This window comes from Ursus americanus, chromosome 8 (assembly GCF_024610735.1).
Source record: "Ursus americanus isolate L20-20 chromosome 8, mUrsAme1.1.p, whole genome shotgun sequence".
Lineage (NCBI taxonomy): Eukaryota > Metazoa > Chordata > Mammalia > Carnivora > Ursidae > Ursus > Ursus americanus.
The window spans coordinates 81017659-81037060 of NC_142134.1; the positions used below are offsets into that span (position 1 = coordinate 81017659).

The 19402-nt window shown below is 58.0% G+C and overlaps 1 long non-coding RNA gene across 1 annotated transcript; it reads left to right on the top strand.

Annotated features, from left to right (window-relative positions):
• The first annotated feature begins 26 nt into the window (after positions 1–26).
• On the top strand, positions 27–6106 carry LOC148109614 (uncharacterized). Its single transcript, XR_015725602.1, has 2 exons — positions 27–3570; positions 3741–6106. It is a non-coding gene; the product is annotated as an uncharacterized LOC148109614 (long non-coding RNA).
• The last annotated feature ends 13296 nt before the right edge of the window (positions 6107–19402 follow it).

Genomic DNA, 19402 nt, shown 5'->3' on the forward strand with positions numbered 1-19402 from the left:
GGGGTGTTCAAAATCACCGCCTCTGACAAACACCCAGAATGAAATTCCCGGATGACGGGCGGGTTTGCGTGGGTGCCTCATTCCTGCGGGCTTAGGGGCAAGCTGTTGGGGTATCTCCCCTACCCTCGGCTTGCGCCTGCCTTGTGTCTCTGTGCATTCCTTCTACGAACGTGCACTGTCGTTCCCCATCGTGTGCGAGCGCTGGTTCCCACCTGCAGGCAGCTCGAAGTCTGCGGGAGACAGACCCTGGGGAAGGGGTTGGAGTTCCCAGGCCTGGCATTTCTTGCTAGCAGGAGGGGAGGGCCTTTCCTCCCAGCAGTCCAGAAAAGCATGCAGGCCGGCCAGCACTTCTCCCTGCAGCCTCAGATGGGAGGATAGGGGTCATTCCTGTGACTGGTGGCCATGGGGTGGGACGCCTTTGGGTTCTAGGAAGGTGTCACAGGGAAGGATTGGAGCATCCCCTGTAGTGATGCCTAGAAATGTGTACGGCTTTGGGGCTGCTTCTCTTTTCTCTGAGCCCTGAGGCTCAAAGGGTCTTCTGTAGGAGAGCGCTGGTGTCTTTGCAGAGATGCCCACTGGGAGCCCAGCATCCTTGTCAGCCCCCTTACACGGAGGAGGGGGAGTCAGGCCAGGGCCAGGCCAGCCATCAGAGATTCTGGAGGGTGGGACTGCCCAAGGAGGGCCACACCTACCTTGCCAGTCCTGGGCTTTTATGCACTTTTTGGTAGCAAAGCCATGACTGCATGTGAGAGGCACGTGGCCCAGAGAAGGTAGGAAGCAACCATCCCCGTGAAAGGGCCCCCTGGTCTGGGAGGCCTGGAGTGTGCTTGCAGGGAAGACCCGCACACGTTGGTATCCTCCACGGTCGGCTTGCACCGGCCCTTGTCTGTAGCAGGCCTTTTGCTGTCTGGGACGGTTGGTGCCCCATGCTGCCATACTGCAGTGAATGCTCTCAGTGCCCTGGAGCTCTTCCCCCAGGCTGGGAGTGGAGCTGTCAAGGAAGGCTTCCTGGAGGAGGTGACCTCTGAACTGCATTTGGAGAATGGAAGAAAGTTACTAGGAATCGAGAAGCCCCTACGGGTTGTGCTCCCTGTGGCAGGGGGATTGGTTTTGTCCTGGAGGCAGGGAGAACCAGAGGACGATCCAAAAAAGGTAGTGGCAGGGGTCAGATGTAGGTTTCGGGGAGTTCCCTCTCCCAGCAGCTGGCCAGCCACGTGGGCCTCCTGCAGACCCTGGGGGTTCTGTCTTGTGAGGAGCACTTTGGGGGATACTTTGGGGGTGTTGGGACATCCAGGGTCCTGGCTGCCCCGGACATCTCACATGTTCATACCCAAGGGCAGCCTAGCATGAAGAAGTTGGAGGAAAAAGGACACAGAGCACCTGGGGCCCAAAGCAGACAGGACTTCCCGCTGCCCAGGAAGCGGCTCGCCAGGCCAGGCTGGGGACATCCGGAGCGCCTGGCTGGCCCAGTGATTCAGGCCCCTGGGGACGCCTGGCTGGCCTTTTGACCTCAGGAATGCTGGCAGCATCTCCTGGCCTAACCCAGGAGGAGGCAGGAGGAAGCGCCTCTCCTGTGGGTCGGGGCCCAGAGGGGGAGAGGAGAGCTGGCTCCCCTAAAGAGTCCTCAGGGTGGAGAAGCTCTGGGCTGGGCTTTGGGGCTGCACTGAACGCAGACCTGCGTGCGTGCGAGGGAGGCCCCAGGGACCGCAGCTTTGCAGCAAGGAACTGGAGAGGCATCTCACCCTAGACATTGAAAATGAGGCTTGACGAACCACTCCTGATTATCCTGTAACAAGCCAAACAGCACGTGCCTGGAAGGCTGCCTGTCCCCGTGAGTTGCTGGTGGGCAGGCCTGGGCTTGGCAGGACCCGGAGGGATGACAGGGAAGGTGTTGTAAGGATTCAGGCTGCACTTGTGGAGGGGGAAGGGGTGAGGGCCCTGGGGAGAGCTGTGGGACCTCTTAGAAGGAAAATCACATAGCTGTGAAGCATCTTGGGGCTGCCGAGGCCGTGTTGCCCTTCCTCCCACCCATGATGAGTGGGGCCCAGAGGGAAGGGTTGGTCCAGCCAGGGCCTCACAGCCACGGGACACTGGGGCCAAGGCCCTGGGTGCTGTGGGAGGGAATCCCGGTACACACCTGGGGGGCAGTGCTCTTGTGTTCCATGAGCGGCCTCTGTCCTGTGGACGGGAGCTTGTCTCCCTGCACACGGGTATGCGTGCACACACACAGACGTGCACACGTATTCAGTTGCACATGCACACACACACACCCATGTGTACGTGTACACACACATTTCCGTGCATGCCTATGCTGGCGTAACCATGTACAACATGGACACATCCGTGCATTCTGCATGCACACACATGCACACACAGCCACGTAAATGACACAGGGCATTCACATGCATATCCATGTGCACACACGCATACAGGTGCATGCTTCCACGAGCAGGTGTGCGTGAACACACGTGTGTGCACATGTATTCACATGCTGCACACGCACATATCTGTGCACACACATACACTCTGCACACATATCCACGCACAGGTTCGTAGACACCTATCTGCACACCCGCATAAGATGTACATGTGTTCTGTACACGCGTGTGCACATACATGTATTCGTGCACACGCACGTGCATATACACACGTGCACACACATTGCCGCACACAGCCACTCACATGTGCATTCACATGGATCAACACACACCTGCTCACGTGTCCACCCCCACATAGAGACACGCATGCGCACAGGTGCCTGCGGCCTTGCTTCCCCCCCCCTTCCCGGGCTGTAGGGAGGGTGCATTTGGCCGCCCCATCGCGGGCAGCTCTTCCCGGTTTCAGGCGGGGTTGTGCCGCCTCAGCCTGCTCACCTCCACCCAGCTCGTTCAGATGGCTCTTCAGCCCACTCCCTCCAGGCTGCAAGGCCATTCATCACTGCCTGCCGTGGACTCCCGGCCTTGGCCATGCTGTTCTCCAGGCTGGCAACCCTTTGTCTCGTCTATCCCCAGGGCTCTTCCCTTCCTTCAGAATGTTGCACGAGATTCCACAGCAGGCTTCCTTGATCTCCCAGGCTAGACCAGGAGCCCCTTCCTTCGCTGGCCTCCTGTGTGCCCATTGGGGGTGGGCCCTCGTCAGACCCCGTCCATCTCCACTGTGGGCTCCTGAGAGCAGGCCGTGTATCTCGCACTGTCTGGGACAGGGCCCAGCTATGGCTTACAGTAGGGGCTCAGTCAAAGCTGGCGCAGGGGTGGGGGGGGAAGGGTGAGGTAAGGAACCCCATGAAGGGCCTGATGTCCTCCGTGCCCCTTGGCCAGGCTGGACACCTGCAGTGTGCTCGGCACAGGTGGTCCCTGGCGGAATGCAGGGGCGCCTCGAGTGGGGAGCTGACGCCTCGACCAGGAGCTGCCAGTGCCAGAGCCCTGACCCCGCCCAGTGGCCCCCTTCTGCCTCGGTTCTGTGGCGGTTGCTCTTGCTGCATGTGGACATAATCTCCTGCTCGTCACTTCCTTGCTGTCTGGCAGCGCAAGAACCCCTGCCTCACCGGGCCTCAGTTCTCCCATCTGTAAGGTGAGGGTATTGGACTGGAGAGTTCTAAGGTCCATGCCAGCTCTGCCCCCACTTGGCTGTGAGCCCCCGGAAGTGGGTGTTGCAGCTGGTCTTCTGGGTCTGCTGGGTGCTTGCAGGGGAGGGGAAGGGCCGGGAGGCAGGCAGAGCAGCTCCTTTCACTTTTCCAGCAGGTGCGGCAACAGAGGGAGACTGGCCTGGCTTCCTGGTTTCCAGACCAAGAGGACTTGTTTCCTCCTTCGAGCTGACCTGAGGACTTTTTCCCCCCATGTTTATTTGAAATTTCATTTTTAAAGACAGGCAGGGAAAAAGGCTCGCTTCTCTGCCTGCCCCTCCCTGAAGAATTCCAGAACCGCTTTGTCTTGTTAGAACATGGCCTGGCTCTGCTGGCCCAGGGCCTGGCTCTCCACGCACTAGCCCGCAGACCAAGTCCATTGCAGTATCGATCACATTGATGGATTTGGCACAGCTGAGTTCTTACAGAGCTGGCAGAAGTCCCCTCCAGAGAAAGAACTGCTTCAGGGACCATCTTTGATTTGCAATGCGTGTAATAGATGAAAACAGTGGGTCAGCATGTCTCCCTAAGCACCAGCTGTGGACCTCACTCAGCCCAGGGCCTGCCGGAGCTCAAGCCCGCACCTGTCCCCAGCCCCTCCTGGCTGCTGCACGACCCTCTCGTGGCTTCCTGCCTCCAGCCAGCCCCTCTGCACCCCCGGGTCCAGGCTTGATGGCGTCCTCCCTCTCAGGCTTGCTGCTGCCCAGATGCCTGAGCCTGGCATTCAAGGCCCTCCTCGGGCTGGCCTCAAGTGCGGACTCTAAGGTCGTGCTGAACAGGTGTCCCCACAAGACCTTGGGAAGCCGCCCTTCCTTCCCAAGCCTCCTGGCCTGTAGACGGCACTAACAGAGTCCCGCCCCTAGGGCGGCCGTGCAGGCTCGGGCAGCAATGTCTGTGGGGCTCTGAGCCCTGGGCCTGCTCACCGCAGGGTCTGGGCCATGTCCGCCACTCTCCTGCCTCTGTTGCTACTCCCTGGGCCTGGAGAACCTGCTCTCACCTCCGCTCATTGCACACCTGGGCAGGTGGAAGACCCACCCCAGCACCAGGCTCCTGGAACTGCCCCCCTCAGGGTTCCCTGGACCACTGGGAAACGTCGAGATCCAGAGTCCAGCCTGGCCCCCCTCCTGCCCTCAACGGCTATGCCCAGGCTCCCAGAGCCCCCTGCCCATTAGGGAGCATCTCCCCCAGGCCGGGCCTGTCCTGAACAGTCCACAGGCCGTGGGCCCAGTTCACCTCTTTGGGGCCCTGCCGAGTATCTGCTACGGGTTCATCCCATTCTGCAGGAGAGGTCAGTGAAGCCCAGGGACCTGCGGCAGTGTGGCTCCCCTCCATCCCACCAAAAGCCCTATGCTTTTGCCTTGAGTCTGCCCCAACAACTGGCTTCTGCTACGGGTTCATCCCATTCTGCAGGAGAGGTCAGTGAAGCCCAGGGACCTGCAGCAGTGTGGCTCCCCTCCATCCCACCAAAAGCCCTATGCTTTTGCCTTGAGTCTGCCCCAACAACTGGCTTCTGTGCCGGGATGGCCTCGGAAGGGTTCTCTCGGGAGTGACCACCAAGCCAAGGCCCCAAGGCCTGGAGTGACCCTGTCCACGGGTCTGCCTGCCCACCAGGGGACCCTCCCCGGCCCCCTCCTCTAGGGCCAGATTTCAGGTCCGGCCCCTCATGTCACTCCCCGGAGATTCAGCATCTGTCCAGCAAAAGTCTACCGGGCACCTGATTCATGCCAAGTGTGGACGGTGTCTGTTGGCTATAGAGAGCAAGGCGCTACACGGGCCCCACACGGGGGACAAGGCACAGGCGGTGACCACCTGGGAGGTGCCAGAAGAGGGAGGAAGCAAGTGGCAGGGCCCGAGGGCTTCTGACCTGCCTGGGGGCTCGGCGAGGACTTTCTGGAAGAAGTAAGGGTTCAGCCCAGACAGGAGGAGGAGAAGGTACCAGCCTGTCCAACAAGAAGGCTGAGGAGTGCGTTCTGGGAGGGCGTGCTGTGTACCCAGCAGCCAGCACTCACTGTCTCCTGGCCCACTGTGCCCCCAGTGACCCAAGCCCTGGAATGATCCCCAGTCCTTGATTGTGAATATGATGGAGTGTCACTGCCTTAGGTCCTAATATGTTGACTGTGAGTTAAAGATTATCCTGGGTGGGCCTGACCTGATCAGGTGAAGTATCAGAGCTGTTCCGCTGGCCTCCAAGATGAAGCAATGTCATGAGAGGGGGTCCAAAGACAGGATCTAAGAGGGCCTCTAGTTGTGGAGAGTGGCCCCTGGCAAATGGCAACCAGAAAACAAGGACCACAGCCCCTGGGAACTGGATTCTACCTACAACTGTGCGAGCTTGGAGGGGCCATGGGCCTCAGGGAAAGCTCAGCCTCGGCTGACACCTTCATCTCGGCCTTCAGACCCCGAGCAGGGCACCCAGCCAACCTGCACCTGGACTCCTGGCCCATGGAAACTGTGAGACAATAAACGTGTGTTGTTTTAAGCTGGTCCCTTTGTGTAATTTGTTACGCAGCCTTGATAACTAAGACACCCCGCACCCGTTTTTTTCTGGTGGAGGAACAGCGATGGGCCCAGGAAAGGGGGACCCCTTCCCAGCACTGAGGGGAAAGCCATGATGCCACTAAGCATGTTACGATGGATCCATCTCCCTTCCCCAGTGGCTGGAGGAGAGGCCGCGTGGCCAGCCCCAGCCAATATCACCTCCCCGAAAATGAGCATGAAATGTACATGGAGGTCAACTGCCTTCCTTCCTGTTTGGTGCAGGGGGCGGGGCCAGAGCGGGCAGCTCTTGAGACCCGAGGAGCTGGACATCATGCTGTCATTCCAGAACTTCCAAGCGAGCCCAGCCCGGAGCCACCCTTGGCCAGGCTTCCTGCGGAAGGGATGCTAAGTGGCCTTGGTGTCTGAGCCCTTGGAGAGGAGGCTCTGTAGCTCAGGGCTGATCGCGTCCTGACCGACTTGCTGTCCACAGCTCCCTGCTGCCTCCTCTGAGAATCACCGTGTCGTTCTGCTACAGACACAATACATACACATCTGTGCCCTAACCACCCCGACTGCGACACGTGACCTGACACGGCAACACGGACCTGCGGATGTGTCCAGCCGAGGACCGTGAGATGGCATATAATCCCAGAGTGGACCCTAAATGTAGTGACGAGGGTCCTGCTTAGTGAAGGAGAGACAAGGCGGTCAGAGTTAGAGCAGATGTGACAGCAGAAGCAGAGGGTGGGTGACGGGAGGAAGAGGCCATCAGCTCAGGTCCCTTCTAGGCGCCTCTAGAAGCTGGGAAAGAACCAGGAAACGGGGTCTCCCCTGGAACCTCCAGGAGGAACCAGCCTGGCCAACCCATTTTAAACTTCTGCGTGAAGAGCCGTAAGATCCTACGTGCGTATCCTTATAAGCTACTCAGTGTCTGATCATTTGTTCCAGCGACAAGAGGGGATGAATACAGAGCCTGTAGGGGTTTGGGGAATGAATGCGTGAATGAACGAGTGAGCAGATGAACGAACAAACACCTGTAGGAGACAGGCATTTAGATTCCTGCTTTATAGGTAAGATCGCTGAGGCCCAGACAGCCCTGAGCCTGACTTCTCAGCAAGCCAGGTTCTGTCTGTCTGCTTTGCTGCCTCTCATTTGCTGAGCACCAAATGTGTGTAGGGCTCAGATGGGGGTAAAGAGTGAGACAGACTCTGTCCTTCACTGTAACCAGAGGTCCCGGGAGCCTGGGCCACGGCCTGCTCTCCCGAGTTAACTGGGGAAATCACAGCCTGGGCAGCGTGGAGGTGGGGCACGTGCATCGTGGGTGCCGCTAACCCATGCGGTATCCCGGCTCTCGCTCAGGGGCCCCCCTCCATCGTGAAGCCTGTCCCCCTGCTCCCTGTATCACAGTGGCCCCATGGGGAAATCGGGGAACGAGTCTGGAGGAAATGGTTCCTTAAATGAGGGCAAGTGCACGCCACCACCTGTGACTCCGCCGGTAGCAGGTACCATGCTGCAGAGGGAGGGGTCCAGAGATTGTTTCGTTTTGGTTGGCTTTGATTTTTTTTTTCTTCAGATTTTCAGAAAATGCAGAAGAACCCTTGAAGTGTTTGGGAAAATAAGCGAAGAATGCTCACATTCAGCCTGACCCTGTGAAGTTTACCCAGCTTCCTACGTTGACCCCGATTGCCGAGTATTTCCGGAAGGCAGGGGGGCAGGCCCAGCAGTGTGTGCCGCTGGTGGGAGCGCTGGAATGTTTGTGTTGGAACCTGGACACCGTGAGCTTGGGCTCGGCAAGATCTGCTATGTTTCATTCTTGAGATTTCCCTTCCCAGAAAGGCTCTGATTTAAACCAGAACTTTGTTAGGATTGTGACTCAGGGTACAGGCGATGCTTCTGTAACAAAGCAGCCCAGAATATAGCGGCCACAATGGGTGGGAGTGATGTCTCCCCCCGAGTCTGGGCAGGACCAGTATGACTGCCTGACGGGGGTGGAGGGTACTTGTGCCTTTGCTCTCTCCTTGGCCGTCCCCAGCAGGCATCTCCCACCTCCAGGTCTTGGTTGGCTGGTCCAGCCAGGGCCATTGCCATGACACCCACGGTCAGCCCTCAACCCAGCGGGATGGGTGGGCAAGGTCCTACAAACGCAGGCCATCCCCTCTGGAAGTTGCACACAGCCCTATGCTGATATCCCATTGGTCAGAATGTGGTCACATGCCCATACCTACTGCAAGGGAGGCTGGGAAATGTAGTCTTTAACAGGGCAGCCATATGCCAAGATAAATGCAGGGAGGGTTTCCAACCTGAGAACTGCTGACATTTGGGGCTGGGATCTCTTTGTTACGGGTGCCATCCTGCAAACTGCGGCATATTTAGCAGAATCCCTGGACTCCTTTGACTAATGCTAGGAGCAGCCCCCAGTTGTGATGACTAAAAATGTCCTCAGACATTGCCCGGGGTCCCCTGCAGGCATCATCACCCAGCCAAGAACCACTGGACCAGATCAAGGTCCCAAACTCCAGCATCCACAGGGCTGGACCAGAGGAGCGCTGGGGCTGGGCTGGGCCCATGGAGAATGCCCCGTGGGGGGCGGGGCGGGGACAGCTACCTCTCGAGCCACCCTGCAAGGTCTCATACAGAGGAGGACAAAGTCTGGATTTTCACGTGAAATACAATTGCTTGCTGATAGCATCTAAGTAAAACAGGAAAAAAGCTGTGTGGTGGCTACTGATTGAATTGTATTCCCCCAAAGATACATCTATGCACTTGCCCCCCGGGGCCCGTGAGGGTGACCTTATCTGGAAATACCGCCGTGGCAGATTTACTCAGGTTCACCAAGGTCATCCTGGACAGGGTGGGCCCTGATTCAATATGGCTGGTGTCCTCATAAGAAGAGACAGTGGAGAAAGGCACTCGAAGACAGAGCTAGCAGGGTGCTCCAATGCCTGACTGAGCCTCTGGGACCCCCCACCCCAGCTTGGCGGGCCAGTCTGCGGGTCTGGCTGCAGCGTGTTCCCAAGCCCCGCTGCACAGAGCAGAACACAGAGCTGTCAGACCCTTCTGTCTGGGGCTCACGGGGACAGTGACATGGGCCAGCTAGATGGCCCAGTCAGACCTCCACAGCCTGAGCCATAGCCCCACAGAGCCTGGGCCGGTGCAGCACGCAGAATTTCCCTCCCGCCTTGCCGCAGCCTGGCTGCGGTACTGCCGCGACCCCCTAGACCTTCGGTCTCCTCATCTAGCATATGCGGAGAATCAAATTTACTTGGGACAGGGCAAGGCCTCTCTGAGTGGGGAGTACTGCTGAGCAAGGGAGCACAGCAACCCACCATCAATGTCGTGCCTGCTGTTCACAGGTGACCTGCGGTGACCCACGGAGTGCCTGTGAGGCGCTGGGACCTGGGGATCCCTCAGCCACCAGGTGGACTCCTAGCGCCTGAAACTTCCCGGGACGCCAGAGCACGGGCCACCCTGGAGCTCTCCAGACACAGCGAGCCCTTCTCTGCTCTGCAGGTTCCTGGGTGGGGTTGAGATTAAGGTTGGGGTCAGGATTTACTTGGGGTGGAGGGTCCAAGTGAGTTAGAGATTAATGGGGTTTTCGTTGGGATTTGCGTTGGGGTTAAGTTTATAAACAGAATTTGTGTTGTAGTGGGTTGTGGTAAATTTAGGGGTTAGAGTCAATATTTGAGAAGTGGTTTGGATCAAGATTGGGTCCTGTGTCAATTTAATATTAGGATTTGGGTCAGGATGGGGGGTTCAGCGTGGGGTTCAGAATGAGGTCAGGGCGAGGGCCAGGGTAAGGGTCCAGGCGGGGGTGGGGAGGGGGTCAGGGTGAGGATAGGGTCAGAGTGGGGTCAAGGTGGGGGTGGGGAAGGTTAAGGCACAGCTGGCATTTGACCCCAAGCCAGTTGCTGTGCTGACCCTTCAAGGTCACCAGTGTGTCTCCATGTCCCTCTCCATCCTGCGCCTAAACTCCTGACTCTCACCTCAATCCGATGCTCTGTGACCTTCACCCTTTGCCACGCCCTGACCACGCGGCTTGGCTCAGACTGTCTCAGCTCTCGGAGCCCTTGTTAGGCAGGGTCCTCTAGGTGAGCTTGGTGACGAGCTGTTGTCCTGGAGGAACACGGGGCCACAAAGACGCTCTCACGACTGGGGCCAGGACGAGAGAGCCGGCAGATCCCAGCATCAGTGCCGGGAGGACACTTGCAGTCCCTTAAAGCCAAAGTGCTTGTTACTGCGGGTTCAGCGGGACTGCCCTGGGACACAGTGTTGGACTGTCCCAGAAGGTGTGTGTGGACAGGACATGTTCCGGCTCCATGTGTAGGAAGGAGGAGTGATGAGACGCCTCCCTGCAGATACTGTTTCAGTCACAGCAGAAAAAGGACATGAATCTGGGAGGAAGCAAAGACCTCCCTTTCCTCAGCGAGAAAGCACACTTTCCAATTCCAGAACAGCTGAGAATAACAGGAAGCCCCACCGGGGGGCCTGGGAGTCGGGCAGCCTCGCCCTTTGCTCCAGCACGTCGCGGGTTAGGCGGCTGCTGTGCAGGGGTGCGTAAGAGGGAAACTGGGTGCATTTTGGAAACTGAAAGCATCCGCACTCCGCACGGTTGCAGAGTGAGCCGGTGTCCAGGAGGGGGCGACATGCCGCGGCCCCGCCCCTACAGGCTGGTCCCCAGGGCTGGAAGCCCTGCTGGGAGGGGAGAAACACTGGGTCCCAGGCTGCGGACCTGGGCGCCACCTTCCTTCCCCGACGATGGCCTGGCCATTGGTTCCCACCCTCACCCCTCATCGGCCGCTGGTGGGAGCTGTCTGGAGCCCGACCAGGCTGGGCCTCCCCTCCAGCCTCCTTGATGGCCCAGAGGGATCCTGTCAAAATCAGCTCAGCCGCCTCTTCCGGGAAGCCCTCCTGGGGCTCCTGAGGACACCTGAAGGCTGTTGAGATCCCTTCATGGGGATGGAGCCTCATGCCTCATTCTCCTGGGTGCCCGTCCACGAGTTAGGGCTCTTGGGGGCAGAGACCAGGTGCTCCACCTGCAGCCTCCCAGGCTCCGCACCAGGTGGAATCCTTCAGAAGGACCGGCAGATGCGTCCATGAGCGAGTGACGAGCGAGCCAGCAGGGAACCCGGGGGCAGAATGCTACCCCGCGTGCATGTTTCCAGACCCAGGCCTGCCCCGGCTGCTCTAGGCCCCACCTGCCCCATCACTGGTCTCCCTGTGGGGTCCTGCCACCCTCCGTCTGCACGCACAGCCACCTCTTCCCAGGGACCCTGCACGTGCTCCCCCTGCTTCCGGACCCTGCCCCAGCCTACGCCAGCGAAGTTCCCGGCAAAATCCGAGGGCTGTGACATGGTCGCTAAGGGCACTTCCAGGCTTCTCGGCAACGGGAGGCCACCCTAACCGCCCCCATCAGGTACCTGCTATGAACTCCCCGCTGAGGAAGCCCGCTGTAGGGCACCTGTGAGGATTCGCTGAGACCAAGGAGGTGAACGCCAGCCACCCGAGTCCCTGCTCAGATTCCGAGACTGTCCCAACAGCTCTTCATGGTCGCTTCAGTCCGGTTAGGACTTCTGCGGAAGCCCGTTCCCCTGCGGAGGGCTTCCTGGGCACCGTGGCATCCTGGGCTCCAGCCCCGTGCCATCTAAGTGAAAACAGCCCACGCACTGGACTTCAGAAGGACGGCCAGCGCCCCAGGGGCCAGCCTGTGGGGAGGCATCCAGGATCGGGGCCGCTCTCTCCCCACACCTGAGCTCAGTCGGTGGAGCACCTGGGTTTGCAGCCCAGCCCTTGGGGCCTGCCCAGCTAGCTGCGCCAGGCTTCACCTGCAGCCATGCCAGCGACCCTGGCCAGTGCACCCCATCTGCTCCCGAGGTTCCCAACAGAGGCTGCACCTCTCATTACCTGAGGGGCAAACAGAAGCCCGGGTGTCTCCAGGTCCTGTGCAGACTTAGGTCGCAGGCCACTCAGCACGCTTCTGTCTTCTCTGCTCGGCCCACCAGCTCCCCGGGCACACACCGTTCCCAGCGGGTCTCTGGTTGGGTGCTGCCAAGGGCAAGTACTCAGGTGAGTTTAGAGGTCAGAGGGGCGTGACCCATACCTGCTCCACGGGCACAGGTGGGCAGACTCATGGGCTTGTTCAGACCAGATGCTTCCCCCGGCCCGCCTTCCTGGGAATGCCCCCATGCTTTCCCGCAGCCTCCTGACCCTGACCGTCACGTTCTTGGCGACTTTCCCTGAATATCAAAGGCACACGGAGCATTCCGGAGTCAGCTGGGAGATAAGCAGAGAGTCTAAAACCGGCCAGCATGAGAAGCCAGGGCAGGTCAAGGAGAAAGGTCAGAACAGGAGTGGGTGGCATGTTCCAGTGCCCCTTGACTAGTGCCCAGGGCTCAGGGTGAGGCAGGTGCACACACACTCACTCAGCAGGGCTCTGGAGGGCAGCCAGGGCCATGGCCACAGGAGGCCTGGGCTCCAGACCCCACACTCCCAGCATGTGACACGCGGGGTGCACAGTGGAAACCAGCCACAGGGAAAGGGAGGCGGAACGGTGCAGGTGCTAGTCCCGGTGACAGCGTGCTGGGCTGGAGCTCAGCGCAGACATTGCCAAAGCCACATGTGGGGAGAACTGATTTGTTTTGTGGGCCCTGCAGCCCAGGACCCACAGGCCCCCCTCTCCCTGCTGTTTCCAGGGAGAAGTCAGCAGGGACCTGCCCTGCGGGGTGGGGTGCTCACATCAGCGCTGGGGTGCGTGCCGGCCTTGGAAAACCCAAGCCCTTGTCTAATTAAGCCATTAGGAGTGGGTATCCATGGAAACTACGGTACTCGCATACCCAACACAGATGAATATTTATTCAATTAGCAGGGCCCAGGAGCTGGGGAACCTTGGCTTCCTGCTGGGACTGCCATGCGGGCTTCTGGGGGAGTCACGTTTTGGAGGACCCACGGAGGCCCAGACCTTTCACCTGCATGATCTCGATTTCACAGCCACCCCCTGCCCCTGCCGAGATGGTGCCTGCCGCCGCCTCTGTATGGAGGAAACAATGGAGCCGAGCAATGCAGCCACCCCTCAGAGCCAGAGGCGGGAAAGGAACCCCAGACGGTCTGGCCGGGCCTGCTGGCTCTTTCTACAGCCTGAGCCCTGAGGGAGGCAGGGCCACAGCCTTCTATGTCCTGGACACCCAGGCGGTTTCATCCGCGGCCATGCTGCCCATGGCTCCAGACGGTGTCGCCTCCACACGACGGCCATGTGACCTTGAGCGGTCATCGTGACTGGGTCTGGTCACCGTCCCTCAGTCCGTCCCGGCTGCCAACACTCTGGAGACTGGAGGTCCAAGATCCAGGTGTGAGCTCTGCCAGCACTGGTTGGGAAGACCAAGGAGAGCCAGGCCGCGGGCGGCCACCAGCCCCAGGAAACTTCCCGGCGGCTCTCCCGGAGGCGCGTGGCAGCAAGGAGCACATGTCATCAGCCGTCCATGTCTGGAGGCTTTGTGACGCACCGGCCTCTGCGCTTCTGCATTTGCTGCTATGTATGGACTGGGAGGGCCTACAGGATCCCTGCCTGGTGCCCGGGCTGTGGTCGGGGGCTGGGACCCAGCGCCCAAAGCTCCAGTGGGAACGCCGTCTCCCTGCAGCGTGGTGCACACAGAGGGCCCGGGCCCGCTGGAGGCCTGGAGCTGTGCCGCGGCTGGGCTCGAGCAGACCTCGCTGCTTCCCAGGGGCTGCTCAGATGCTACGTGTCAGGTAGCTGCACCTGACGGGCTCAGTGTGCGCGTGTGCGTGCGTGCGTGCGTGTGTGTGTGTGTGTGTGTGGGCATGCGTGTGTGCACGTGCTCCCCAAGGGCTGACTTTCCATAGCCACCCAGGAGCACGTCTACAACTGGTTTAGCGCCCATGAGTGTGCCCGAGTGACAGGGAGCGGGGAGCCCCTTCTCTGGCTGTACCCCATTTCCAAGGACAAGGGGCCCTCTGCCCTGCACTGCACCTCGGTCCTGGGTGAGGTTTTTTAAAAGGAAAACACACTCATTTTACCGTTGTTGCTTACCACCTAAAAAGTACTATCTGGTACATGAAAGTACCAAAACTGGGTTCTCCACTAAAAACCATCTTTGCTGGTGGAAGGTGAAGGTCACGGTTACGTCCCCTTCATCTACTGGGAAGGCAGGTGTGGCGGTACCGCCGAGCAGGATTTGGGGCCCTGGCTCTGCCACGTCCCTGCGCGGTCTCCTCTCCTGGGAAGGTGTGTGCGGACGACCCGTGACACTCCGCCAGGGATGCCAGAGGTCCACGGCCCGTGGGGCGGGCACCCCGCTGGGAGGGGTCTCCGGCTGCGGGTGCCTCTTTCTCAGTGGGGAAATCTGGTAACACTGGACGTGAGCCGCGCATGGTACCTCTCGGAAGTGCAGCGCGGGCGGTGTGTGCTCTGAGCGCCAGCCCAGGGACCCGGGAAAGGCCAGGCCCCGGGCTGATTCGGATCCCGGGAGACTGAGGGACCATAGCTTGAGAAATTCCCAAAGCTTGTAACTGATTCCACTTCATCTTTACCACAGCCCAGCAAAATACCTGGTGTAACCACCCCCACCTTTTAAGACTGTTTGACAACTTTACTAAGGCATAATTTATATATAACATAAATTTGACCCATTATGCGTGTATGTCAGGACCGCTGCGCAGATCGGACAGGGTCTGGTCAATGCTCCATAAAGTAAGTGCCGTGCCCCCGGGTCCATTATTACAGCAGGGCAAGGACCGTGTCTGGCTGCATGTTGTATGATTCTTACAGTGGGGCATTCCGGCATCATTTCTCTGAAGGACTCAGGCAAGGCTGCGGGCAGGGGTGCGGGCAGCATTCCGGCATCATTTCTCTGAAGGGCTCAGGCAAGGCTGCGGGCAGGGGCGCGGGCTGGCTGCAAATAGCGGAGAGTTACATGCATGCGATAGCCAGCTCCTCACTTACGCACGGTGGGAGGGCAGGTCGTTGCTTTTTTTTTCCTTCTAACATTTCATTTGGAAATAATTTCAAACTGCAGAAAAGTTACAAGAATAAAAATAGTACAGAGAACACCATATACCTTTTACCTGCATTCAATTATTGCTAACATTTTATCCCATTTATCATTTGCTCTCTGTCTTCCCTCCCTCCTGCCTCCCCCTCCCTCCTTCTCTCCCTCCCTCTACCCTCCCTACGTCTCTCCCCTTCCTCCCCCTCCTTTCTCTCCCTCCTCCCATTCCTCCCTCCCCCTGCCTCCCCCTGTCTCCCTCCATATGGGAGGATTTTTCTGAACTGATTCGGACCAAGCTGTGGGCATCATGGCCTTTCACCCTTGCTTGAAGACAGGGCTCTGGTCGTACTGAGCCACAGAGAGGTGACACCCGTCCGCAGTCCAGCACTCACAGTCCCATTCTGCCGGCTGCCCCGACAGCCCCTTTGCAGCCTTCCTATCCATCCCGGGACCACTCTAGGATCAGGCGTTCCTTGTCTTCTCTCCCTGGTTTCCTTTCATCTGGAACATTCCCATAGTCTTTTTTTGTCGTTTATGTCACTGACATTTTTGAAGAATATGGTGCTTTTCTTAACAGAACAGTGCTTGTTTTAGGTTTTCTGATGTTTCGTGATTAGACTCGGCGTCCACTTTCTCAGCTGCAGTGACACACAGATGATGTATCTTTCTCCAGGTTCCTCATCCAGAGCACAAGAGGCCTCTCACTGGTGGTGTTATTTTTGATGAGTTGGTCAAGGAATTGTCTGAGTTGTCTGCTATGTAATTACCCTTCATTTCCTTGCAACTGATGAACAGTCTGGGAGAGAGACACATTAACACCATGGAAATAATCTCCTTCTCAACAAAATGTCCCCCTAGATTTAGCTCCATTAATGATTCTTGCTGATCCAATCTTTAGCTGCAAAATGTTGATTTTCAAACCCAACACTTCCCCCATTTTAATCAGTTGGCTTCCATCACCCTACTGTAGCCACATCTCTCCCATCTCCTCTGCCAACCACCCACCCGTCCATCCACTTTCCATCCACCCATCCATTCATCTACCACCCATCCATCCATCCATTCACCATCCATCCATCCATCCATCCACCATCCATCCACCCATCCATCCACCATCCATCCATCCATCCATCCACCATCCATCCATCCATCCATCCACCATCCATCCATCCATCCACCATCCAACCATCCACCATCCATCCACCATCCATCCATCCATCCATCCACCATCCATCCATCCACCATCCATCCATCCATCCATCCACCATTCACCATCCATCCATCCATCCACCATCCATCCACCATCCATCCATCCATCCATCCATCCATCCATCCATCCATCCACCATTCACCATCCATCCATCCATCCGTCCATCCACCAGCTATCCATCCATCCATTTATGTATATATGTGTCCATCTTCTACCATCTACCTACTCACCCACCTACCCATCCCCCACCATCAGCAGGAGCATCTACAGCCCACAGCTGCACTTCATTATTCTGGTGCTCAGATCACTCTGAACTCTGGCTAGGGGAGCCTCACGAAGTTGGCTCCTGAGTCTTTGTGACACACCACTTTTTTTTTTTTTAGCACCTCCTTACTTTCTGGTATAATAAGATGTTCCAGTCTCATTTTGTGCTTTTCCTGCCCAGTCCTAAAATCAGCCATTTCTCCAAGAACCCCTGCATTCCTTTTGGTGGGAAATGTATTAGAAACCAAGCTCTGGGAGCCCAGTCACAGCACAGGGTCCTCGGGCCCTTGGCAGACCAACCTAGGGACTGTGGGTACATGCACACGTGTGCACGGCACACACACAGACACACACATGCAAAGCCCCACACGTGCATGTTTCCGAAATCCCGACTTCACACGTTGAACTCTGGCTCGGTCCCTCTCCACAGGGTCTCTTCCTGCCCTGCCTGCGCCGAGCCCGCCTCCCTTCCTCCAACCACAGGGATGTGTTGCCTCGCCTGTGCAATCCCATAATATACCCATAGTGTCTTCAGAGTTGCTTTGTCCCTTTCACTGCGAGAGGAAAGAATACCACCACTACACAGTGTTCCGGACGTGTGTTCACTTCCCCCCACCTCTCCCCTCCGACTGGGTGCAGGACGGAGGGGGTACAGACGAGCACCTTGCTCTCCTTCTTTCCCTGGCTGCTCTTTATGTGACATAGAGTCGGGTGTATTTTTTTCCAGTTTGCGTTCAGCTTTATTCTCCCCCTTCCTCACCCTTATTAACTGAATCACACTGAGTTGAGTGGAATATGCAGAATATTAGCTCACTTCCAAACGTCAGCGCTGCAGGAAAGGCGCGGCCGGAGAAGTGCCGCTCTCCCTGCTCCCTGCTAGTTTTCCCGCGTTTCCTCAGGCAGGATCGCGCACGTTTCCTTACTCCTGTTTCTTCACTGCACACAAGGCAACGCACTCTGTGTGCTGGGCTGCACTTGGCGCTTGTCCCTCGACAATATGCCCTGCGAGCCCCCCACCGCCCTGCCAGCTGACCCTCGGCGTTGTCCCCCCTGGGAGCCCGCCCTCAGCGTCGTCCCTGCGGTGCCCACCCACGTGTGCGCAGTTGGCTCGCCGCGACCGCTCCTGCCTGTGCCCCAGGTCCACCTGCCGTGTATTTTGTCGCTGGAGGTGTGTCCTCAGGGTAAATCCCTGGAGCTGGGGTCGCGGGGTCAGAGTGGCGAACACCTGTCCGTCTGTTAGATGCGGCCCTTCTCAGTCCGCCACTCCGGGTCCCACCACCGCGCCCGCCTCGCCCTGTCCCCCTGCAGCTCCTCCAGCAGCGCGAGCGCTCCCACGGCGGCTGCCCGCCGATCTGATGGGCGGGACACGGGCTCTCGTGCGGTGTCGCGGGAGCGAGGGCGGACGCCTCGTCACGCTTCCGAGGGCCGTTCACGTTTCCTTCGCTGGGAATTGTTTCTCATGCACTTCGTTCACGTCTCTATACGATTTTTCTGTTTTTGTTACTCACCTTTTATAAGATTTTTGCATGTTAGAGATGTTACCCTTTCATTTATGAAGCAAGTTCCAAACATTTTCTTCTAGTTTATTTGTCTTTTAATTTTGCTTATCTTTTTCCTGTGCAAGCATTGTGTTTTTGCAGACAAAATTGCTGAGACTCTGTTTCTGAATCTGCGTTTTTACTCACATCCGGAAAGCCCTTCCCCACGCTCTGCTTGTAGAAGGGTCCACCTCGGTTTGCTTCTAGGATTTGTATATTTAAACCTTGTGCGCCTAATCTCTGATTTCCTGAGTTTATTCTTATCTTCGTGTGAGAAATGGATCTCATTTTATCTTTTTCCAAATGATTATGTGCTTGTCCCAGCACGGTTTTATTTGAAAGATCACGGCTGCTGTGGGGCACTGAGGCACTTCCTCTGCCTGAGTGCCCCCCCACCCCGGGCCGCCCCCACCAAGCCGCTGGAGACCTGCTCCTGCCACAAGGCTCCCTGCCGAGCGTTGACTGTCTGCTGGGTCTGGTCCCCCTCCCGACACGGTGCTTCCCCTCAGCGTTCCCTTGGCTAGTCGGGCATGTTTATTTTTCCATATGAACTTTCGTATCAACGCTAGCTCCATAGAAAAATGTTCTCTGGAATTTTTATTAGGACCACATTAAACTTATACCCTAAATTAGAAAGAACTGACATCTTGATGATGTTGGAATGTCCCAACCTCCCTATTTTGGGGCTCTGTGTGCCTTGCAGGAGTGTTTTATGGCTTCGTTCACACGGGCAGCAAATGTTTCTCATTAAGCTGACGGCTGCAGGTTGGCCAGCAGGGGCTGGGCTGTGAGTCCGTTGTTCTCCGCACCCCCAGACCCTGCTCGCCGCCTGCCCCCCGGACCTGGTGGCTGCTGCAAGCGGGCCCCTTGTCCTCTTCTCACTGGGTCTGGCCAACAGGAAGCCCCCGGAGAGAGTCGGACGGGATGAGAGTTGAGGGTTTCCCTGTCGGGCCCACGTAGGCTGCAGCTTCTCTGGGGCTGCCCTGTCCCTCAACTAAGGCCACTGCCTTCTCTCCGGGCCCCAGCAATGCTCCCTGCGTGGCCCTCGGGCCTGGGCGGCCTGGCTCCCGTGGGACTAATGCCTGGATGCTTCCCTGTCCACTGCGAGTTTCCTTTGACTCACTGAAGACAGCCCCTTCTTCACACCCTTGGGATCATCTTGCTGGGGTGAGCCCCCCGCCCCTGCCACCCTCAGCCGGCCCCCTCACCTTTCTGTTCCATGGGGAACACACCCCCCTTCTGCCCTCTGATTGTACTCAACTGGACTGACCCCACTCCCAGGTATGAGGGT